Source organism: Mustela nivalis (assembly GCF_964662115.1).
Source record: "Mustela nivalis genome assembly, chromosome: 1".
In the NCBI taxonomy this organism is placed as follows: Eukaryota; Metazoa; Chordata; class Mammalia; order Carnivora; family Mustelidae; genus Mustela; species Mustela nivalis.
In genome coordinates this window covers 26,247,064-26,272,929 of record NC_139020.1, presented here as the reverse complement: position 1 = coordinate 26,272,929, position 25,866 = coordinate 26,247,064, and the positions used below count along the sequence as shown (strand labels likewise).

Genomic DNA, 25,866 nt, shown 5'->3' with positions numbered 1-25,866 from the left:
TAGAATTCACCAGTAAAGCCATATGAATCTGGAGATTTCTTTGTGAGGTCATTTTAAATTATAATTGCAATTTCCTTATTGGATGTATGTCTATTCATATTTTCTCTCTTTTTGAGTCATTTGCATAATTTGCTCCTTTAAAGGAATTTGTTCATTTTATCTATTTTTTAAATGCCTTGGCTTAACACCATTGTATTCACTTATTGTCCTTTTAATGTCAGTAGAATTTGAAATTATGTCTCCTTTTACACCCCTAATACTGTTGATATATAAATTCTCACTTTGTCTCGGTGTATTTTCCTTTGTATTTTTCCTGCTTAGGGTTTGTTGTGCATCTTATACAGTTACGTTTTTCTTAAATTTGGAAAATTGTTCATTACAGCTTTAAATATTTGCTTTGTTACCACCACTTTCTAAGACTTCAGTTGTGCAGGTTTTAGACTCCTTAATGTCAATGAAATGCATTTCAGTATTTTCATTATTGCCTTCCTCTCTATGGAAGAGAGCTATTTTAATATCATTTCTGGTTCTGTTTCTATTGACTAACTTTTCTCCTGGTCATGTGTGTCATTTGCCTAGTTTTTACATGTCCAGTAATTTTTGATTAGATGCTGGATGCACACATTTTAAGTGGTTGTGGTCAGCAGTTGTCCCTCTTTAAAGAGCGCTGGTCTCTGTTTTAGAAATCAGTTTAGTTCCTTGCCATTTATCTTGCACTTTTTTGAAATTTCTGCTTATTTTTCTTAGGATATAAGTGGAGCAGCCTTTTATTTTGGGTATAATTTATCTTCACTATTGAGATGTGGGCTTTTGATATCTGAATTTCAAGAGTGATCCACAAAAATTCTCCACGTTGGCTGGACTACACTCAAAGGATCCCCAACTCTCCCAGTCAATTTTTACCTACTCTTATGGTGTTTCATCCTATATGTAAACATCATATTATCTAGCTAAGTCTCCAGGGAGCTTTATTAAGATTTATTAAGATTTCTTTTCCTGCATAGTTTCATCTTCTTTGAAACTTCAATTCACTATTTCCATCCTTCTTAGAATTTACGATTTCCAATTTCTTTCTTGTCTACTTGATTTGAGAGCCATAATCTGCTTAGAACCATCTTTTATGCTCTATGTCCCAGAATATAAGTCTGGATAGAAATCTAGGGCAATGACAAATCTCACCTTATTTGTTTCTGTGTTCTCAAGGATCACAGTCTTGAGTTGGCTGTTGTCCCATGTACAGAAATAGTACTTTAAAAATCTTTAATTGTATTTTTAGTGTATTTTTATTTGATGTCCCCTTATTTGTGTCCCTCCTCCAGGTTTACTGAGATATAATTGACATATGGCACTATGTAACTTTAAGGTATACAGCATAATGATTTGAGTTACATATATTGTCAAATGATTACCACAATAAGCTTAGCTAATATTCATCACATCATATAGATATAAAAAAAAAAAAGAAAGAAAGAAAGAAAAGAAAATTTCTTTCCCTGTATTGGGAACTCTTAGGGTTTACTCTCTTGACAACTGTCATACATACCATAGGAGTTTCAACTATAGTCATCATGTTGTACATTGCATCCTTAATGCTTATTTATGTTATAAATAGAAGTTTGTACCTTTTGACCACCTTCATTTCAATGAAGTTTTTGTTTTTCATTTAAATAGTAATTTAATGTACTTTAGTATACGTTATCCAGCTTTCTTTTTCTTTTTTCTTTTTTTTTTTTTAGATTTTATTTATGTATTTAACAGACAGAGATCACAAGTAGGCAGAGAGGTAGGCAGAGAGAGGTGGGGAGGCAGGCTTTCCACTGAGCAGAGAGCCCAATTCGGGACTCGATTCCAGGACCCTGGGATCATGACCTCTGATCATGAAGGCAGAGGCTTTAACCCACTGAGCCACCCATGCACCCCTTTATCCAGCTTTCTATTCACTCAAGTCAGGAGAGACTCAAATTCTTTCTATTTCACCATAGAAGCCGGAGTCCTCCTCTTCCTCCTCTGCTCCCTTTCCTCCTCTCCCTCCCCCTCCTCTCCTTCCTCCTCTTCCTTCTTTTTCTCCTGGCAAGCATGTTTTGTTTTGTTTAATTTCTTAGTATTTTCAAGATTGTTTTCCAGTTTCAGTGATTATTTTAACATGTCTTAAGATTGCATCATGGAATGTTTATTTTTGTTGTGCAGCATGGATTACCTACAGTGATCGTGGCTTCTTGATTCCCAGATTATATCCCAATGGTGAGTTACAGAATGATAATTTAACAAATCTTGTTTTTAACTGGTTATGGTGTAAAACTGGGTATTTTCCAACACCTGTACTTCTGTCCAATAGACTTAACTTCTTCAATGCAGTTCTTATATAGTTCATTTTCTTAAAATATAATAATGGCTCAGATTTTGCTACATGTCATCCACTTGGGGAAAAACACCAGTATTAGTTTCCTAAGGCTGCCATAATAAATACATTTGTGGCTTAAAACAACAGAGATTTATTCTTTCACAATTCTGGAGGCCCAAAGTCCCAAATCAAGTTGTCAGCAAAGGTGTATTTGCCCTAAAAGGCTCTAAAGAGAGAATCTCCCTTTGCCTCTTCAAGCATCTGGTGGGTCCTGAAATTACTTAATTATATCTGCAAAGTTCCCTATTCTAAGTTAAGGCCATATTCTGAGGTTCTGAGTGGATATATCTTTTCTGGAAGGCCACAATTTAATGCACTATAATATTTAATGAGAAGAGTGTCATTTAGTACCAAACCCTTGAATTTCATGTTATAAGCTGATTAGAAAGTGTGAGTGGAAAATCTAACTTTCCAGGAAATGACTATAATATCATGAAATAAAACTTCTTTTTCTCTCTCTTTTCTCTAACTCCTTGTATTAGATCCTGTGCACAGGTTTCTACTGTCTGCTATAATAGTCACAAAAGAATGACATAATACTCTCCTTCCATATAGTTACTGATAAATCGTGAATACACAAAAAGTTAGAACTTTGTTCAAGAGAACAAAATAACAGATGCCCAAAGGTGGAAAGTGAGTGGTGGTAAAATGAGTGAGTATGTAAATTTAGAGAAGAAAGGTCTGAAGTCTGGGTTCAACTGGAAAGTTTTCACAAATAAGAGGGAGTGGGAAGAGGCTTGGAATGTGAGGAATCAAATGGAGAATACTTTAGAAGGGAAAAAAGGAATAGGCCAAAGTGAATAAAGGCCCGGTCTTAAGCATGGGAATGGTGCTCAGGAAGAAGAGGTGAAAAATCCCATAATGAAGCAGTGAACTATGAATTAAATCTAGGATAAGAGTTTACCTTTATGGTAGTATGATTTACAATAAATATATATTTGGTTTTCATCCTCATTGCTGGCTCAGAGCTCCTAAAAGCTTTGGAATTTACAAAGTGTGAGAGTATAGAAAGTGTCTTTTGCTATGTTACTGTTAACTTCTGGAAAGCACCTAAGAATGGGAGGGGAGAGGGGAGGGGGATGGAGGTCAAATGGCTAATGGCAGATGATTTAATCAGTCATGTCCTTGTAGTGAAACCCAACAAGACAAGGTTCAGAAAGCTTCCAAGTCAACGAACATATGGAAATTTGGAGAGAGTGGTGTGCTAGAGAAAGCATGGAAGTTCTGCACACTTTCCCCATACTTACCCTGTGCCTCTTTTCCATATGGCTGTTCTGGAATTATATCCTTGATAATAAACTAGCAATCTAGTAAGTAAAATGTTTCTCTGAGTCCTATGAGCTGCTCTAGCAGGTTGATCATACCCAAGGAGAGGGTTGTTGGAATTTCTAATCTATAGCCAGTTGCTCAGAAGCACAGCCAACAACCTGGACTTGTGAATGGCCTCCGATGTGGTGCAGCCTGCAGGACTGAGCCCTTAAGTTGGGGAATCTGATGCTATCCCTGGGTAGAAAGTACCAGAATTGAGATGAACTGTAGGACATCTACCTGGAGACAAAGAATTGCTTGGTGGTGTGTGGAGAAACTTCCATGTGTTGGAATCAGGCATAAAATAATAGCCTTTATCCTACAAAAATAAAAATCCTCTTAGTTTTGGAGCATGGGATTGGAATGAGCTTCTCTCTTCTAGCTTGTTTCTGATTTCCACCTCCACCTCCTCCAATGTTGTTCCAACTTGGGCTTTGTAGTCTACCCTGCACATTCAGAACCTTTCCCCAGTCTTTGGCATTTCTTCACCCCCTCCTCAAATCTTATAAACCTCTCTCCTCCCTCCTCTAAATCATTTTCCCAAAATTTTCATAGTGATTCTACTGTCATTTAGATGTGCATGGGGGCAGGTGGGCCATACACAGAAGTAGTTCTACCCACGGGCATTTTCTTTCATGTCAGACGCAGAACCTATTTAGATGTGGACTATACTTGAATATTCCTTTGGTTAATAGGTAGGGTTTCTCTATTTTCTATATATCCAACCCCACTATAATGAATGCAAAGCAGATTTATATTTAAATTTAGGATATGTGAGAGTGAGTGGTTATTTTTCTTAAATTTAGAAATAGTCTCAAAATATTCTTGAAGCTCCAGCCCTGGAATATTACTCTCATCTATTCATTATTTTATAAGAAAAATATGTGTGTGATAAAGGATTACGCACAAAATTGCCTTTAATACTGGACCTATTCTTAATTTAGTCTTTTCTGGAAATGGACAAAAAGGAGAATTAAAAGCTTGCCACAATATCTTCATGATGGTTATTTTTAAAACAATGAAAATAGCTTTATGGCGTAACCTGTGGTGTAAAATGTGGTCAGTTATGCATCTCCATTTCCCTTCCTGATTCTTTTCCTCCACACATCACATGACCACAAATAATCAAGTATCATATACGTGCTTTGTTTCCCAAGCCTTACATATTTTTTTAAAGAAGCACTTTAAAGGGCCCCGTGTTGTAGAATGTATCATACACCTCAGGCAACACATGACCATGCTAATGGGTGGGCATAGGAAAACCATCCAGAGCCATGATTATTAAGAAAAAAAATTAATGTAGACTTGCTAGACACACATTCAGAAGTGTCTCCTCTCCTCTTAAACAAAAACAAAGCAATGAAGAAGAGAGTAGCCACAGATTCTGGAGGAGGAAGAATAATGTTTTAGCTACTCTTTCCTATGCCAAAGTTATCTGCTCCTCCCATCGCCCAATCCTAACTAGAAGGTAAATTGATACACCCAGTAACAATAAACTGGCTCATAAGTGGCCTCAATCTTCCACTACAGTCTCTCCCACAAATGACAGGAAAATCCCAAGGGCCCAAGGAAGAAAACCTTCAACGGAAGGTAAGAGGTATTAAATTTGCTGAGCCTATGGAAAGAAAATATAAACACAGGTGTAAAAACTGTCTTTAGATGTGAAGTGGCAAGCTGCTTATTCCTGTGAGGATAAGGGCTGGTGCCTAAATTAATCCTGCCCCTGGCATGAATTGGAGAGAATCAGATAATTTTACAAATATGTCTGTTGCTATTATGGCTAAAGTGATGCAATATATGGGATAAAGGGCTTAGGTTGGGCAGTCTATAAAGTATTTTTTTTACTATTTTTAAAGATTGTATTTATTTATTTCACACAGAGAGAGAACACAAACAGGGGGAATAGCAGGCAGAGGGAGAAGCAGGCTCCCCATTGAGCAGGGAACCCAATACAGGACTCAATCCTAAGACCCTGAGATCATGACCTGAGCCCCCCACTCATCCCTAGGTCAGGCAGTTTAAACCACTTGCAGATTTTAGGATTTAAAACAGGGGTTGTCAATTTGTTTCTCTCAAGGGAGATACAGTAAATATTTTAGGTTTTGCAAGCCATATTTTGTCACAAGTTCCAAAATCTGCAACTGGAGCAGAAAGGCAGCAAGAGACCATAGGTAAAACAGCAGGTGTGGCTGTGGTCCAGCATGCCACACCTTGCCAGCTCCTGCTCCCAAGTATTTGACATCAGTTCCCAGAGCTGAGCCAAAACTCGGCTCTGGGTAGCGGGAATGAAAGTGGTTGATGCTGAGGTTTATTGTCGAGAAAGACCAAACTCTGACTCCCATAACTTCTGCTCATAAACATCTCTAAGGCAAAAGCTTGCTGGCAACACAAAGGAAACATCTATACCAATTCCACAGGCCTCCTTGCAACCAGATGGCGGCCCTCTTGCTTCAGTCCACAGCGATGCTGCAACTCGCATGGCCCAGGAAGATCAAGAGTTTTCACCTAGCAAAGGGACTGAGTTAGGTGCCCTTTCTGCATGTTGAGAATAGAATATATTGTTTCTCACAGCCAAATTAATTAAGATATTTCAGCAGTTTAAACAAAATTGAAGTCTGATAGTTACACTAGATCAGAGGTCTCAAAAAGAGGGGATAGAACAATGTCTGGAAATGCTTTGGGTTGTTATAATTGGAGATTGGCTGCTACTAGGATCTTGTGGGGGAGGTTAGGGGTGCTGCTGAACATCCTATGATGCATGGGACAGGCCCCCACAGCAAAGGATTATCCAGCCCAAAATGTCAGTAGTGCCAAGGTGGAGAAACACTGTGCTGATGCTTTCATAAACGCTTCCTTTAGTGAACATAATAATTACAACACAACTTACATTTTCTGGGGGAGTATTAAGAGCTGTCACAACATTAAAAAGTGGTCACAGTAAAAGACTTCCAAGTAGTTTGCAGAAGGAACTTTTTTATAAAAATATTTCATTCTTTCAAATTAATACAAGAAATAAAAGAACATCTCATGTTCTTAGGAAAAAATGCAGTATCCTTCAGAATATTATTTGAAACAATCTTGCCTTGAATTCAGGTGTTTTATGGTCTAATTTTCTAATCCCAACTCTGATTGTAAAATATAGATACATTCTGGTTTTCTAACATGTGCATGATATAATACGGGCGTACGTCAAGACTGAACAATAACTTACCTGGTTGATTCCAAGGATTGGAACTTCGGAACTTTTTTAGAGGGAAGGCTTAAATTACATGATAAACTAGAAGAAGTAATGTTTTTGTAGTTACAAAGAGATTAGTGGGGCCTAAGAACTGCCTGATTTTCTGTCAGGAAAGAGGAGCTAAGATAGAGTTGAGGCTAGGCTGACAGAATCAGGTCGAAGTGTTCTGCTTCGTTTTGATATGTTCTTAATATGGAGTTCCTTGGATGGAGCTAAACCTATATAATTCTGAATCTGAGGAAAGAAAAAACATGCATACACATAGAGTTTCCTCCAGTAGCTAAATTCAGTTATGTGTGTTATTGTTACCCCAAAAGTTTCAGGAACTATGGAAACTTAACCCGAACATCCAAATTATTTAAGGACTATGGAGTTGGGAAGCAGGAACTAATAAACACATTCTCCCCAGACGAAAACAAAATCAACCAAACTGGCTATTTGCATCATTTAAAGCAAAATTTCCACTACTAGGTAATTAATCTTTTTTTAAACCTTTTCTTTAGAGTTTAAGCTTTAGAAAAAATTGGAAAGATAATACAGGAAGTTCCAGTATATGCCATGCCCAGTTTTCTCTGTTAATATCTTATATTAACAGATCATCATTAATAGTTTACTTTGGTATGGTACATTATCATAAGTTATAAACCAATATTAATACATGATTATTAACTGAAGTCTATACTTTAAACAGATTTGCTCATTTTTCTCCTTATGTCTTTTTCTATTGTAGGATCTTATGTAGGAGGCCGTATTACATTTAGTCATCATATCTTCTTGGTTTATAACAGTTTCTCAGACATTCCTTGTTTTTGATACTCTTGAGAAGTACTGGGCAGGCATTTTGTGGAACGGGGAATTTTCTGATTCTTTTTTCATCATTAGACTGGGGCCGTAAGTTTGGGAAAGAAGACCACAGAGATGATAAATTAACCTTCGTTAATCATATCTAGATGACATGCTACCCACATGACATATCAGTCTTGGTATTAATTTTGATACCTGAGCTGATGTAGTGTGCATACTTCAATTTTAAATGGAATCAAATTTATGTATTGAAATTGTATACACTAAGTGATATATATAAAATAACCTGAGAGAACATTCAGGTAACTTTTTTTTTTTTTTTTTTTTTTTTACTTTGCTTTGATTTTTTGGGGTCATGTTCTCTTGAAAAGTATTTAGTCAAATATTTCTTTCATTGCAATCATAACTATTTACTACTGTGTAACACCCTAGACTAACTTAAATTAAACCCTTATTTGTCACAAGCTTTGACTTACTTCTGTGAGATAAAATCGAAAGATACATTCTTTTCAAAGGTGAAATAAAAGCACTAGTACTATGATAATAATATTTTTAATAAGGGCATCTTACACTTTCTGTGGGATTTTCATATGCATTTTCTCTCTTGAATGTTATAACAACCCCAGAAGTTAGTGGATTGTATTTCTTTTGTCATAGAAATTACTTTTTTGTAATTTGTGCTCACTATGACAGGTATTTGCATATTATATGTGTCTTCATATGTGTTTTGTGAATGCAAAGACATACTAATAGCTGAGGAAAACTATAGCCCTTCTTTCTCTGAAAAATTTACTTTAGTGCCTACTGTGTATATGTGTGGGACAAATAATTTGTCAAAAGAGGATATTCAGTGATTTCCATTGTAAAGGAAATATTGGGTTTTCTTATTTGTTAGCAGATAGCAAGATTTCATGTTTCACTAGAACTAAGTTTCAAGACTAGTGTGGCAATAAAGCATATAATTTCATAGGTAAATGCCAAAAAATGTTGGCATTTGTAAGTTATTAGTTATAAGTTATCTATTAGATAAAATATTACTATAGAGATCATTCTGAAATTTTGATTATTAGATTCTGAAATATACTTAAAACTATCTTATAGCTAAGTTACTTTTCATAGGAGTAGAAAGATATTTTAAGAAATCAGCTATTTTTTTCTTTTCTCAAAGTGGAGTCTGCTGCCTCTCTTATTCAGATATTGCCTCTTAAGTTTTAACTACTTTTCAAAAACTAAGATAATATTTGCTGACTGAAGGATTTATTAGAAAAAGTTTTATGTGGAAAAGAACAGACCCTGTCTTAGGACAATTTATAATAATAAGCCTTAGCTGTTAAATGTTTCTACTAATAAAAATAATCATCCAGCAAGATGATGGAGATGAAAGAAGAAAACACTCCCAATACAGAGCACTTAAATATGTTGACTAAAATATCTTTAAAAAGCTTTTCAAAAGAACTACTTACCTGGTGTAAATTAAAGGGAACAATCTGAGGCCATAAATAAGGGAAAAAATATGGTAACACAAGACCAAGAAATTTATATTAATTCTAACCTTAAAGTCATCTGTTGGTCCCTGGTGGTCTAGAACCTAGATTTTAGTGGGACACTGAATGCAAAGGACAAGAAACAAAGTCTGGGCCTCAGTCACTGTGGGGAGTAAGATTAGAGTTGCCTACTAAAGTGAGACACAGGAAGAAGAATATTTTCAGCAGATAAATGCAAACACACACACACACACACACACACACACACACACACAAGCTTATCTAGTTTATCTTTTTGGAATTTGTTTTGCATAGCATAGGGAAAAAATAAACACTCACCTGAGAATTCATGACCATGAACTTGCCCTCAAGTACATACGGGTAACTTGAAAAATGCATTTTAAAAATTTTATTGAACATGGTCCTGGATTGTGCATATAATTACCTGTCTGAAGCAAAGCCAAAACCTGAAAAAAGAAATGTACTCTAAACACAATCCATAAAGAAATCACATGAAGTTCTACGACATGGGACTTCATAATTTTTAAAAATCACCAAACATATAAAGAACAAGTTATTATGAACAAGAGTTATTAGAAAAAAACTACAGTCCATATTGAGACCCCAAAAGACTGTAGCCATTGGTATTTTCAAGTGCAGAATATAAGGCCAGGACTGACTAGTACAGAAATGCTAATAAATCAAGACAAAAGTGGTAGAAAGGATTCTACATTTATTGCAGATTCCTCTATCCTCCAAAAATAATCCACAATAGGCATGTCAAAAATATCAGCAGAAAACTCATAGAAATCAACAAATCTACAGGCAGACACAATACTGTGGGCTAGAGATTAAAAAGTCTGGAGACAAAGAAAATAAGATTAAACACCAAAAAGTGATAAATTAGAATTATTAAATATAAAATATAAACTAATGTATTAAAGCTTTTTTGTTTGTTTGTTTATTTATTTATTTATTTTTCTATAAACATATATTTTTATCCCCAGGGGTACAGGTGTGTGAATCACCAGGTTTGCACACTTCACAGCACTCACCAAAGCACATACCCTCCCCAATGTCCATAATCCCACCCCCCTTCTCCCAAATTCCCCCCAGCCAGCAACCCTCAGTTTGTTTTGTGAGATTAAGAGTCACTTATGGTTTGTGTAACATATCAAAGATGTTGAGAAATATCTTGACTAAAAAATTAGTATATTAGTTTATTTGTCAAAGAATTGTTAGAACTTTTTGAACTGACAAATAGAATAATTGAAATTAAAAAATTGAATAGTTATTATCTGCTATGTGCCTGGCACAATTCTGCATGTTGGGATATATCTTTACATAAAACAGTCAAAAAATCTATGCCCTCATGGAGCTTTAATTTCTGGTTTGTCTAGAGAGAAAATAATTAAATAACTAAATTTCAGATGACTGAAATTCATTCATGTCGATGCATGTGTGCATGCATTTTCCTTGCTATATAATATGGCATTGTATGAATATACCACACTTGACTTATCCATTCTAATGTTGGTTGATAACTTAGTTTTTTCAATGTTTTACTCTTCCCTATCTTGTGATGCATCTATATGTGCTCGTTTTTGTTGGGTACAAATTTAGAATATAAGTGCATTTAATTTGAGTAGACAATGCCAGTTTTCTAAAATGGTTGTACCCATCACAATTTATTAGGGTCAAGTCTATCCTCATCCTTGCCAACATTTATTATTATTAGGATTGTGCATGTAAATTTTTCTTTAAAAGTCTGGTAGAATAGCCTGGTAATAAATAATAATAATAGACATTTGGGCCTGGAATTTTCTTTATGGAAATATTTGTGTGTGTGTGTGTGTTCAATACTTCATAGGGAATATCTCATTTACTTTTTTTAAAGGATTATTAGATATTTATTCGACAGAGAGATAGTATAAGCAGGGGAAGCATCAGGCAGAGGGAGAGGGGAAAACCAGCTCCCTGCTGGGCAAGGAGTCTGATGTGGGGTTCGATCCCAGGACCCCAGAACCAAGACCCAAGAGGAAGGCAGACTAAGCCACCCTCATTTATGTTCTCTATTTAAATTCAATTAATTGACATATAGTGCATTTTTGGTTTCAGAGGTAGAAGTAGTATTGATAATTCTAGATGCATTTTTTAATTAAATTTATTTATTTTCAGCATAACAGTATTCATTATTTTTGCACCACACCCAGTGCTCCATGCAAACTGTGCCCTCTATAATACCCACCACCTGGTACCCCAACCTCCCACCCCCCCCACCACTTCATTCCTCTCAGATTGTTTTTCAGAGTCCATAGTCTCTCATGGTTCACTTCCCCTTCATTAGATCTAAAACTATACAGAGTTTTCATTCTCTGTGTGATCACTGGCTGTTGTAATGGTAGGAATTTGTCTTGTTTCATCTAAAATTACCAAATTTATTGATGTAAACTTGTTTCAAATGTTTTTATTTTCCTCTAAATCTCTAGGATCTATAGGGATTTTCTCTTTTTCATTCTTAATATTGGTAGTTTTTGCTGTTTTTATTCTTGCTTCATTTTACAAGGAGATTGCCAGTTTTGCCAAAAACCAAACTTCCAGCTTTTGGATCCTCTATATTGTAGTGTGTGTCACACCCCTTACCCCCAATGAGCCCCCCCCTCCCCGTTTGACTTGCTTTTTAGTAATATTCACTTTATTGAGGTGGCCTGGAACTGAACCGGCAGTATTTCTGAGGTATGCCTGTAGTTATCTTTGCAGGGTAAGTGACTGGAAGGGCATGAGGGGAAGCTTCTGAGGGTTTGTGATGTTCTATTTCTTGGCCTATGTCATTGTTCCCAGGATGCTCTCATTTTTTTTTTTTCTTTAGCTGTGTGCTCCACATTTTTTCCCCGTTTTTGTTACTTATTTCTCAAAGTCAATTTAAAAAAATGATTTTTCTTCCTGTAGAACTTATGTAAGCACATGCGATGGAATTTGGTGCCATATTGTTTTTCCTGACAGTCTTGCCTTGACTCCTTTGCTGCGTTTTTATTCAGAAAACTTTGCCAAAATTGCACCTGGAGGACTTACAGCCTTCCTTCACCAACCTCTTGAAATGGTACTACACATGATCTTTCTTTCTTCTCCCATCTCAACATGTTGCCATTTTTATGTTTATAGCCAGTAAAATTTATACTTCTAACTAGAGTTTCCTGTGACTAGCAGCTTATCATTATGTACTGCTTAATTTCTACTTTGTGAGGAGCTCATTCATTTTAAAGGATTAGCTTCACTTCAGAGGATTAAATCTGGCCAAGGTTTGTTTAACTGTGTAAGATGACGCTATTAGAGGCACATGTTAACAACAACAACAAAAATAGATGTTTCTCCTGTTCCTTCTGCTCATGTTGATGGTAATAAGGGAGAAGGTCAGGGGCACAGGCACTGAGGGGATATAGAGAGTCTTCCAAGGGCGTGCCTGAGGAATGCTAGATTTTCTGGTTGCCGCTAGTCATTGATCTTTCATTTTATTGAGTGAAAAATGCAAGCCAAGTGGTTGTTCAAATGTTAGGAACACAGTAAAAGAGATTATTTAGAAATGGCAGGGAAAGAGATGAAATGGTTTGCAGAGACAAATTATGGAAGAGATACATTTTTTTAAAAAAACATTGTAATGGAATTTTACTATATGGCATATGGTTAAAAAACCTTCTATCATGTCTTCACACAAAATGTTCAGTAAAAGATGCATTTTTACTATTGGCATTTTTCCCCAGTGTGATGATGCCTGTTTCAAAGTCATGAGGTTGACAATAAAATATGTCTATAAGAAGCCCTCAGTATCTTGGTTACAACTAGAAAAAAACAGTACAGAAATATTTCTTTAAAATGCATCAAAGGAACATGGCTTGATTTTAAACCCTCAGTCAATTGCTTAGAAACTTTAGAACTCAACGGCTGGCCAACAGTAAATTATCTAGCCTTCAAAAGCAGGAAATAGAATTTTTCTTCCTTGCTTTTAGCTCATAGACTTGTCCCTGATTCCAGAATTCTTTAGTCCATGAATTTACCAAATTCTGACTAAAAAAAAAAAAAAAAAAGGCTGTTATTTTCAAACTCATCATGCCTTAAGAATTACTAACACTAAAAATAAAATTCCAGCAACTGGCTATTTTTTAAAAAATCAAATGGGACTTTTCCTAAAGATCCCGGATTAGAAATTCTTAGCAAAATACCCCAAGACTCTTAGTTGGCCCTCTCTGCATCCTTCATATTTCTCAACAATTTTAAGAAAACATATTCAAAATCCAGGTTATCTTTTAAATTAAATTTCTAATTAAACTCTCTTTTATCTAATATAAATCTAAGAATCACTACAAAAACTTCAGTAAGCTTTCTAGTCCCTTACATATTAAGATTGGAGATTAATAAAACTGTTCGTGTATTTTATTTTTTTATTTTTTATTTTTTTTTTAAAGATTTATTTATCTGACAGAGAGAAATCACAAGTAGACAGAGAGGCAGCCAGAGAGAGAGAGAGAGGGAAGCAAGCTCCCCGCCGAGCAGAGAGCCCGACGCGGGACCCGATCCCAGGACCCTGAGATCATGACCCGAGCCGAAGGCAGCGGCTTAATCCACTGAGCCACCCAGGTGCCCCCTGTTCGTGTATTTTAAAAGTTAATTTTGTGTGTGTGTGTGTGTGTGTGTGCTCACTTCTCAATTCTACAGAGAATTAAAGTTTCTTCAATTTCAATGGAGAGCCCTAGATGACCAATCACATCTTACTGGATGCCTTTGAGCTTTCTTTCTTAGATAATATATATCTTGGGTAATTTATATCTTTATTATCTTGTTTGGGATTTTAATTAATTTATTAGCTAATCTTGGTGTAATACTTATTTGTTAGTCCCATTTTAATAATAGGTCTAAGAAAACACCAATCTATCCAGTTCGGGAAATAAGAAACAAATAGTTTGTTTTAGAATGCATGAGGATATGTCCTAGTTCCTTAAATCATCTCTTAAAAACGCAATAGTGATAAGTAAAGAATTGCTTGTTCTGAACCTATCATTGAAAAAATATATGGTTGTTATATGCTTTTGTTCCTCATCTCTCCCTTTCTAAAGTGTTTATTTTCTTTTTCTGGCCATCCTAAATCTATCCATGATGAAAGGGCCAGCTCTGACCTTCTCTCTCCTTTCTTGGGCAGCTTGCCACCCCCGCAGCAGTGAATTACATGACTTTGTACTGCTCGCTGTAGCAGATGTCTGGGTCTCTGTCTGGTGTCTTTAAATGCGAGGCAACCACAATTTATTTTGTTTCTCTTATGATCACCTACAAAATCCTGAACATTTTTGTCCCCCCAGAGATGGACATAAAAAATGAATACTCATCCATCGATTCTGTGACGCAAATATTCCTTTCTTACGACACCAGGATGATGTGATAGTATGATTAAATGGACCTCTGTGTGTCAAGAGAAGTTTATAGAGTCTAGTACCCCATATAATATGTGGCTTAATATGGACGTGTCTTTAGTCAATTCAATTCAAAAAGAATTTCAGGAGCACCTGATAGGCGTAGGACACCATGGAGGTGGGTAATGGGGGTAAAGAAGAAAACAGAATTGACAAAAATCTCTGCTTTCATAAAGCTTACATTCCAGTGGGGGATCAGATAATAAGCAAGAAAAACAATGAAGTAGGGGTGTGTGTGTGTGTGTGTGTGTGTGTGTGTGTGTGTGTGTGTGAGAATTTTGCCTTATATCTGAGTATATGTCAGAGAAAGGCATTCTGGACAGGGAGAACAGCAAGTTCAAAGGTCCTGAGTCAAGAACATTAAGGCATAGCAAGGGAAATGTTACAGAATTAATAGAAGTCAGATGATCGAAATCCTTAGAGGGTATTGGAATGTAACAGAAAACCACTGGGCAATTTTGAGCAAAGAAGTAAGATGATCTGTAATCTGTAATTCTGTGAAATTCTGTAGCTCCACAACTTTGTAGTCTACCTTCTTTCTATCTTCCTCTTTAAAGAAAGTCCTATCAATGGATAATGCATATACCATGATAGTCTTTCTACCCATACTACATGTTTCCACCATGTACACTTAAGAAAAACATCATACAGATGTGGGAATGAACTTCCTCTTACGTGATCGCTCCCAAAAAACTATGGCTATCTAATTTATGGCTATCTAAATGCTTTGGTTAGGTCATTATTTTTAGGTGTACACAGATTAACTCTCTCCCTCAAACACGCTGATATTCAAAGCTAGGAAAATTTCCTTAGATATTTTGAAAATCGCCAAGTGGGCTTGGTATTCCTTTTTATCATTTTTTTTTGAGATTATCTACAAAGTTCTTTCTCGTACATACATTTTTAATTTGAAACAAAATAAGCAATCTTTCCTCTCACCATTCTAACATCTATGTCCTCAGAACTTAATCAGGGTTTAGGTGAATCATTTTCACAGTTGTATGTGTATCAGCCAAACCCACACCCAAAACCCTGATGTTTGACATTGGAATTTATTTTCCATTCCGAGGGAGACTCCTGAGCAAAAATAAAGATATATTAGGGCCAGGCTGCCTTTTCATTCAAGCATACTAACTTAAAATTGATAATCAATCAATAAAATACAATATTATGTGATAAAGTAAGAGAACCATTTTTTAAAAACCCACTTGAGTACTTTCCCATCCCTTTTCTTTCCAGAGCACATCTTACTAGCTTTTAGAGATCTTCCCCATTTCCTTGTGGTTCTCAGGGGTTGTCAGTAAGAAAACACATAGGACCTAATCTGAAACAGTCAAATACTGCCGCAGATGTGTTCAAAACACGTTGTGACTGAGTGACTCAAACTAACGTATTTAAAATTCTTTATTGGAATTATATGAATTCCTTGTAGAGGTATAGCCTTATTTTTCTCTTCCTTAGTGAGCTGTAAGTGTATCATTCTGGAGCCATCTGTGTCCATGTTTACCGACATATGGAAAAATCCACTTTGCTGAAAGAGACAGAACAGGAGAAACAAGTACAGTCGTGGAGAGGATTTCCAGACATACATGTAGGAGTTAGAGGATGGTGGGAGGAGGATGGAGAAAGATCAATACATAGAGAAGTAAGGAAAGATACTTGTTTTCCAATTCCAGGCTTGTGCTCCTGGCCGAGCTGGTCTACTCTGTCCTCCAGCTACACAGACCAATAAAATCCTTTTTGTTTACCGAAATTTAATGTGGATTTCTGTTCTCTGCAACCAAAACAAACCTGAGGTAGAAATTAACACCAAAAGTTATGTTGGAAAAGAAGACTCTAAAATGGAAATTGGCTGAGCTCAAGTGAACTAAGTTACAAGGATGATTCCATGATCCCAGGATAGAAATTAGATAGCTTGGTTCTGTCACAAGAAGCAGGTTAAAAAGTCACCTGGTAAGTATTTAGGCTTCTTGTGCTTATTAGGCTGCAGCTATAGGAGATTTACTGGAAAATGTCAGAACTCTTGGAATAGGTTCAAACACTTCACTTCAGTAAGGTCTGGAACAAATAACACAAGCTTTTTAATAAACTGGCTCGGCCAAAACTAGAAAGGGCATAACACACAGGTGTGTTGAGAGACTGTGTCATCTCTTCTTTGTCTATCCCTCCTCACTTAGCTTGGGACAAAATACTAGGAACGTTCATCTTTCAAGAAGCATTACTTGCCTACAGAGGAAGAAAAGAGCAAGAGAAGAGCTGAAGACATGGGAAAGAGCTATTCCATAGACCTGTCGGTATCAGGGTGAAATCTCCAAATTTTAAAGAATAACATTCAAGTCAGATTCATTTGAACAAAAATGTTAACTTAATGGTTTATGGAACTTAAACTCCAGTGACTGTCAATCCAAGGGCTCAAATGAAATCTTTATGACACTGTTTCTTTCTGACCACTCACTCTGCTTCCTCATGTGTTTGATCAATTCTCAGAGAAGTTCCTTTATTCAGAGAGAAAAGATCATTGTTAGTAAGTCCAGATTTATATCCTATGCCTCCAAGTCTAGAGAAAAATATCTTTCTTATTTTTCTAGTTCCTCAAGTGCAAATCCAGAGTTGAACACGATGCCTTGGCTGGTGTGATTGGGGAAATAATTTTCTCAATATTATTTGTACACTAAGAACAATAATTATAAAAATAACAGCAATAATAATAATAATACCTACCTGGTACTGTTGCTGTAAGGGATAGAAAAGTTAATTTATGTAGGGGCACCTGGGTGGCTCAGTGGGTTAAAGCCTCTGCTTTCAGCTCAGGTCATGGTCTCAGGGTCCTGGGATTGAGTCCCGTATCAGGCTCTCTGCTCAGTGGGGAGCCTGCTTCCTCCTCTCTCTCTGCCTACTTGTGACCTCTGTCTATCAAATAAATAAGTAAAACCTTTAAAAAAAAAGCTAATTTATGTAAAACTTGGCAAATATAAACTGTTCAGCAAATATAAAGTTCCATAAAAGGATCAGCTTTTGCCATCCACTATAACCCACTCATGGCTGCCTAGCACACACAATAATGTATATTAGAAGCAATAGTAGTAGCAGCATTAGTAATAATAGTAATAATTATTATTATAGCTATCATTTTGAACTACCCAGAATTCTTATGATCATCATCCTTGAGTTAAGAGTCCCCGTCACCTGTAAGGAAATGTCTCCATTTCTGCATGTAGTTGTGTTGGAACTGCCAATCATGGCGCCTATCTGTTCTCCCACCAAGTGATGTAGGCTGGGTCAGATTCAATACTGACTTTCTTAGACATGGTGATTATTCTAAAAGATGAACATGTTTAGTCCAGAGAACTTCCCCGAAATTTTTAAATAGGAAGTGAACGAGAGTAGTTCTTGATTCCCCTGGGATGGAAGGTTGTAAATATGTAGGCATGAGGCCATACGAGACCCAGTGTCTGCTCTGTGGAGATGGTCCATCTGAGAGACGACTGAGAGGGGCCTGAGAGCATTACTTGCCGAATCTCAGTCTCTAAACTCCAGTTCTTACTTCTTTGGATTTTATTTTTAGCTCTTTCATTATTCTTCCCAGTCATGATGATAAAGAAATTCCATTTTTTCTTAAGCCAAGCTGAGCAACATTCCCGTGTTCACGAGATGTGACTAGAATAAGGTAGGATGTTATTATAGATAATGAGTACTCTATAGTTTGACAAATGCTGCACAGGGAACAGGTCATAGAAAATTAATTCTGAAAGATCCATCAGAGATCATTGAGACCAGTGCCCTCTTAGTTATTCATGAGTAAGTTGTTCTTGGAGAGCACATGTTAGCTTGTGATTTCAAGAAGAATCCAGCTGGCTGTATCAGGCAGACCATTGGGCAATGTTAATATCTAGTGTGGCAATAAATGGAGAAGTCTGGATGTGAGCAGTGAACTGCAAATCCACCACTCAGATTACAGGAATTCCTGGAGACTGGATCCTATTAATCAAATGCAGAAGACTAAACCAAAATTTCCCTACATTAATTTAGATTGGGAGATGAACAGTGATCATGAGGCAAGCCAGTCATGAGAGGGAGGTATCCCTACTGGCAGGCAAACTCAACACTGAAGATTAATAAGATCAGAGTGTTTTAAATTTAAAAGTACTCAAGGCACCTGGGTGGCTCAGTTGGTTGAGTGACTGCCTTCGGCTTGGGTCATGATCCTGAAGTCCTGGCTTCAAGTCCCACATTGGGCTCCCTGCTCAGCAGGAAGTCTGCTTCTCCCTTTGACCCTCCCCCTTCTCGTGCTTTCTCTCTCTCTCTCAAATAAATAAATAAAACCTTTTAAAAAATTTAAAAGTATTCAGTATCAATGCATGCTCCATGAAAAATAAGAAAAAAATAAGCTACACTTTGTCAAAAATAAAAACTTTTTTGTCAGAGAAAGGCAGTGTTAAAAGAATCAGAGACAGATCACTGAGTGGCTCAACCAGTGACACAACTGACTCTTGATTTCAACTCAGGTCATGATCTCAGGGTCCTGAGATCCAGCCCTGCATTCACCCCCATACTGGGCATGGTGCCTGCTTAAGGTTCTCTCTCTCCCTCTTCACCCTGTCTCCTGCTCTCTCTCTCTCTCTCTCTCACCTCTTCCCTCTCTCTCTCTCTCTCTCTTTTTAAAGATTTTATTTATTTTTTTGACAGAGAGAGATCACAAGTAGGCAGAGAGGCAGGTGGGGGAGGGGGGGCAGTGGAGGAGGCTCCCTGCTGAGCAGACAGCCCAGTGCAGGACTTGATCCCAGGACCCTGAGATCATGACCTGAGCTGAAGGCAGAGGCTTAACCCACTGAGCCACCTAGGCACCCCTTTCTCTCCCTTAAAACAAAAAAATCCGAGACAGAAAATATTTGCAAATCATTCATCTAATAATTTCATATAGAATATACAAAGAACTCTTAGAACTCAACAAAAGAATAAACAACTCAATTAAAACATAGAAGAGCCAGTACCATGCTGTCTTGGTGATTGCAGCTTTGTAGTAAAGCTTAAAATCAGACAACGTGATGCCCTCAGTTTTGTTTTTCTTTTTCAACATTTCCTTAGCAATTTGGGGTCTCCTCTGGTTCCATACAGATTTTAGGATTGTTACAGCTCTTTGAAAAATGCCAGTGGAATTTTTATCGGAATGGCATTGAACTGTGGAAAGAACCAAGAGGCCCTTCAGTGGGTGAATGGATAAAGAGGACATGGTACATATACACAATGGAGTATTATGCCTCCATCAGAAAGGACGAATACTCAACTTTTGTATCAACATGGATGGGACTGGAAGAGATTATGCTGAGTGAAATAAGTCAAGCAGAGAGAGTCAATTATGATATGGTTTCACTTATTTGTGGAGCATAAGGAATAACACGGAGGATATGGGGAGATGAAGAGGAGGAGGGAGTTGGGGGAAATTGGAGGGGGAGAAGAACCATGAGAGATTGTGGACTCTGAAAAACAATCTGAGGGTTTTGGAAGGGAGGGGTTGGGGGATAGGATGAGCCTGGTGGTGGGTATTATGGAGGGCATGTACTGCATGGAACACTGGGTGTGGTGCATAAACAATGAATTCTGGAACACTGAAAAGAAATTTAAAAAATTAAAATTAAAATTAAAACACACAGACACACACACACACACACCATAGAAGAGCCAAACAAACACTTCATCAAAACTATACAAAGGGAAAATAAACATATATAAAAAAATGTTTCATTTGTCATTGTGGCAAACGTGAATTAAAACCATATTGAGATATCACTGCACACTCTTTAGAATGGCTAAAGATTTTTTTTTTTGCACAAGCATTTTCATTTTGAAATATTCTCAGACAGAAAAATTACAAGTGCAGAACCATCTGAGAGTAAGTTGCCAACTTGATGAGCCCATTACTCCTAAAAATCACTCCTGCATTTTTTTCTCTGGAACACGGGTGTTTTTCCATGAAACCACAAAACAATCATCAAATCAGGACATTGCCATTAATACTTATTACTGTCTAGTCCCTGGGCCCCTTAATTTAATGTATTATAACCTAATCCTTGATTTTGTAATGGCTAAATTTCCCCAAACCCTCTGAGAAGGAACACTGGTGATACAAAGCAACAGGCACTCTCATGCATTGCTGGTGAGATTGTGAAATGGTACAACTCGAAAGACAGTTTGGCAGTACCTTATAAAGTGGAACACAGAATACCTTCCCTCATTCAAGAGTTTTGAGAATGTATGGCCACGTGAGAACATGTATATGAATGCTCATAGCAGTTTTATTCATAACCATTAAAAACTAGAAACAACCAGGATGTCCTTGGTAAGTGGAGGAGGAGGTGGAGAAAATGTAGAATGTCCATACAATGTGATACAATGTAGTACTAAAAAGAAACAAGCTTTTAGTTCATGCGATGACATGAACGAATCTTAAGGGAATGTTACTAAATGAAGGAAGGCTGTGTATGATTCCATTTCCATGGCACTGTAAAAAGGCAAAAGCTCAAAAAGTTGAAAATAGAGCTATCCTACACCCAGCAATCACACTACTGGGTATTTACCTAAAGATACAATGCAGTGATCTGAAGGGATACAGGCATCTAAATGTTTACAGCAGCAATGTCCACAATAGCAGAACTATGGAAAGAGCCTAGATGTCCATAATACACCATCATACACCATATATATACCATACCTTTATCCATTTATCTGTTGATGGATATATCTGTTGATATAGATACACAATGGAATACTATGCAGCCATCAAAAACCCCAAAATCTTCCCATTTGCAACGATGTGGATGGAACTAGAGGGTTTTATGCTAAGTGAAATAAGTCATTCATAGAAAGACAATTATCATATGATCTCTCTGATATCAGAAATTTGAGAGGCAGGGCAGGAGGTGGGTCATGGGGGGAAGAGAGAGAAAGAAATGAAACAAGATGGGACCGGGCAGGGAGACAAACCATAAGAGACTCTTAATCTCATAAAACAAACTGAGGGTTTCTGGGGTGGTGGGGGATAGGGTAGCTGGGTGATGGACCCTGGGGAGGGTATGTGCTATAGTGAGTGCTATGAATTTGTAAGACTGAAGACTCACAGACCTGTACCCCTGAAGCAAATAATGCAGTGTATGTTAATAAAAAATAAATAAAATAAAATACACATACACTGATTTAAAAAAAAAGACAAAAGCTATAGGGATAGAAAACAGATTAGCCATTGTGAGGCACTAAGGAATCAGGGAGTGGTTGGCTAAAAGTGGGACTCTTCTGTATATACAAGGAAAATTCTGTGCAGTATTAGGACGATGGGTACATTATCATTTTCATTTTTTCAAACCTACAGAACTTTGTATCACAAAGGGTGAATTTAGTGAGTTTAGAAAATCATATTTTAGCTTGTAGTTTTAAGGATAAAAACAAAAGGCACCAGCCATAAGCTGTGCTTTGGTTGGTAAATTTCTCAAGGGTGTGTAAGGCTGATACTCTTCAACTTGTTTATATAGACACACTGGGGCTAAATAAATAAGTAAAGGGACAGTGGAGGGATGAGCCTGGTTTTTCAAGGTCAGACAGAGAAATTACAGATAAACCAGAAAGGAAGGTTAGAATGAATCCTATGGTACTGGACCAGAGTTGGAAATATTAGTCTGAACTCAGGTTTAACTTTGTGTATATATTTATATTGCCCAATCCCATAAATATATATATTATGTAGAGCTATATGGAGAGAGATTGGTGATAGACAGATAGATAAATAGATAGAAATAGATATCCCAGTGGCGATAAACATACCCAGTGCCCAGATCTCAGCATTTACCTACCACATTTTTCTAAAAACATCAGTTATGGCTGGTTGGTTCTAGTCTTGAGGCAGAAAAAATATAAGATGAGCCCAGTTCATCTTGTGGCATCAGAAAATAAGGGAGTGCTCAAAAACAAGTACAAAAAGATGGGGCTATTATGACAGAGACAGAAGAGCTAGCCCCCAAAACCCCAATGGCCCATGCAACAAACAATTTAAGCAACCAAACAGAACCATGCCCTGCTTCTGAGATGCCCCTTCTAACACTCCATTGTATCTTCTCTTGTCCCAAATCCCTCAGGAGGAGTTTTTTCTCCACAGCTCATGAGACACTGAACTCTCCAAACCCCTGGACTGTTTTCCTTTGAATAAAGGACGTCAAACCCTTTGCTAAATTGTTTTGGTCTCATCTCATTGCCAAACCACCAAATGATGAGACCTGAAGACAACTGTGGAAGAGGCTGGGGCCGGCTCCTGTTGCTCCTAGTGGAGACACACAGGTATCCCTTTTGGTTTGCTGCCTCTTCAGCTGTTCTCTGGGATCTCTAGTTCCAACATACTGGGAAGAGACATGACCCAGAGGGACACCCCTCATCCCTGACTGACAACATTACTTGTTCGCTTCATTTTCCTCTCTGCACTATGTGGGCCTCTATTATGGGAAAGTTATTTTGCAAGAGGAGTGTGTTCCTTACTTCAGTGGGAAGGAAGCAATAAACCAAGGCACTGGTCAGACTCAAGAAACCTATGAGTTGCTGTGACTCTTCTGGACCTGCACACCTCCATCGACCTAGGCGATGTGGACACCATCTGCAGGAGCCCCAGGAAGGTCACGGAAGGGGCAGGTTCCCCAGGGAGTTATTGGGAAGAGGAGAAGCTGAAAGGGTGTAGGGAGGACCTGTTCTTCGGATCCCACCTCTCAACTGAGAAGGGAGCAACTGAACTCGTAATCACCGCCAAGAAATTAATGATGCAAACTTCCAGCAACATCTTTTGAAAATTTACTTATTTAAATTCCTTTTATCTTCCAGTTTTAATTTCGTAAATGTTGTACATTTTCTACCTTGTTCTGTCTCAGCTATCATGTGCATTCTTGTCTGCAGGGAGCCTGCTGGAAAAGAGACAGGATGATTCTTCCTGAGCCAGGGGCAGAGGAGAAGTTTCTCCTCTCACATTCCCAAGCCCACAGCTCCCTGCTCTTCAGGCAGCAGGAACAGCACATTAGAGCCCACAATTACTGTGGTGGGCGCCATCCCATCACTCTAGCACAAATGCTTTCAGCCTGACCCCGTTCCTAGAAGCAGGTAGTAGGAACAGAGATCATCTAAGGGGTGCTGGCGGCCCAGAGTCGCAGGAAATGTTATTGTCGCTGTCCCAGCTCCACACCGGGAAGGCAAGACAAGAAAAGCAGCCCCCAGTGTCCACTCTTAGAACTGGATGTCACTTCATGAAAAGTGTCTTCTTGTCTCTAGTTCAGGTGCAAAGACACTGGGGATTTTCCAGGGGAAAAAATAGGCCATAATGACTCAAAGCTTTGCTGCTTGGCCTAGAGGGACTGACTTTATATAGAACAGAAAGGGGAGAAATCTATGACCATCAAAGTGAAAACACAACCACATGGGGAAGATTTCTGCAAATTATTTGGCTGATAAGAGACTTGTATCTAGAACATATGAAGAACAATTACAACTCAATAATAAAAAGACAAATAGCTCAGTTTAAAAATGGGCAAAAGAACAAAATAGAGAATCCTGAAATAAATGCACACATATATGTTCCCTCACTTTCCAAAAGCAATTCAAAGAATATTTAATGGTGAGAGAGTACTTTAGTAGCAAATGATGCTGAAAAAAAAAATGGATACTCAATTGCTAAAATTAATATGATTCCATATATCACATCACATATAAAAAGTTACTCAAGATGGATCATAAATCTTAATGCAAAATGTAAAACAATAAAATGTCTAAAAGATAAGTTCTAAAAAAATTAAAAATAAAATTAAAATGGGCAAAAGATCTGAATAGACATTTCTCAAAAGAAGATACAAAAAGGGCCAATAAGCCCATGAGGATATGTTCACCATGAGCCAGCAGGGAAGTGCAGCTCAGAACCAGTTCAAACTAATTGGGGTGACAGTCATCAAAAAGTTAGATAACAAAAACTTCCGGTAGGAGATGTACAGAAATCAAAAACCTTCATGCATTGCTGGCAGGAATGTAAAATATTCCAATCACCTTACAAATAAGTCTGGCACAGCTTCACATGGTTAAACATAGAATTACCATGGCCCAACAGTTCCGTTCCTGATAGGTACCTAAAAAAATGAAAATGTACATCCCTCCAAAAACATTTGCATGAAATATTCAAAGGAGTTTTATTCACATTAGTCAAAAGATGGGTGTGTCCCTAATTAATGTCCAGCAAGAGGTGAGGGAACAGCAAATTGTGGCATAACCCTACAATTTTATATTTTTTAAAAATTAATCAGCTTAGTTGACTGTAGAGTTGAGGGTCTATTTCTGGGCTCTCTATTCTGTTCCATTGATCTATGTGTCTGTTTTTGAGCCAGTACCATGCTGTCTTGATGATGAAAGCTTTTAGAATTATTTGTTCCATTTCTTTGAAAAAGATGGATGGTACTTTGATAGGAATTGCATTAAATGTGTAGATTGCTTTAGGTAGCATAGACATTTTCACAATATTTATTCTTCCAATCCAGGAGCATGGAACATTTTTCCATTTCTTTGTGTCTTCCTCAATTTCCTTCATGAGTACTTTATAGTTTTCTGAGTATAGATTCTGTGCCTCTTTGGTTAGGTTTATTCCTAGGTATCTTATGGTTTTGAGTGCAATTGTAAATGGGATAGACTCCTTAATTTCTCTTTCTTCTGTCTTGCTGTAGGTGTAGAGAAATGCAACTGATTTCTGTGCATTGATTTTATATCCTGACACTTTACTGAATTCCTGTTTAAGTTCTAGCAGTTTTGGAGTGGAGTCTTTTGGGTTTTCCACATATAGTATCATATCATCTGCGAAAAGTGATAATTTGACTTCTTCTTTGCCGATTTGGATGCCTTTAATTTCCTTTTGTTGTCTGATTGCTGAGGCTAGGACCTCTAGTACTATGTTGAATAGCAGTGGTGATAATGGACATCACTGCCATGTTCCTGACCTTAGCGGAAAAGCTTTCAGTTTTTCTCCATTGAGAATGATATTTGCGGTGGGTTTTTCATAGATGGCTTTGATGATATTGAGGTATGTGCCTTCTATCCCTACACTTTGAAGAGTTTTGATCAGGAAGGGATGCTGTACTTTGTCAAATGCTTTTTCAGCATCTATTGAGAGTA

The 25,866-nt window shown here is 37.4% G+C and overlaps 1 protein-coding gene across 1 annotated transcript in view; it reads left to right on the top strand.

The window, feature by feature from the left end:
* LOC309843691 (uncharacterized protein) overlaps nt 1-22,901 on the top strand; it is a 560,969-nt gene extending 538,068 nt beyond the window's left edge. Inside the window, exons 11-12 of the mRNA XM_082689341.1 lie at nt 2,188-2,241; nt 22,818-22,901. The gene's annotated coding sequence lies outside the window, so the exon portion shown is untranslated. The remainder of the gene's footprint in view (nt 1-2,187; nt 2,242-22,817) is intronic.
* The last annotated feature ends 2,965 nt before the right edge of the window (nt 22,902-25,866 follow it).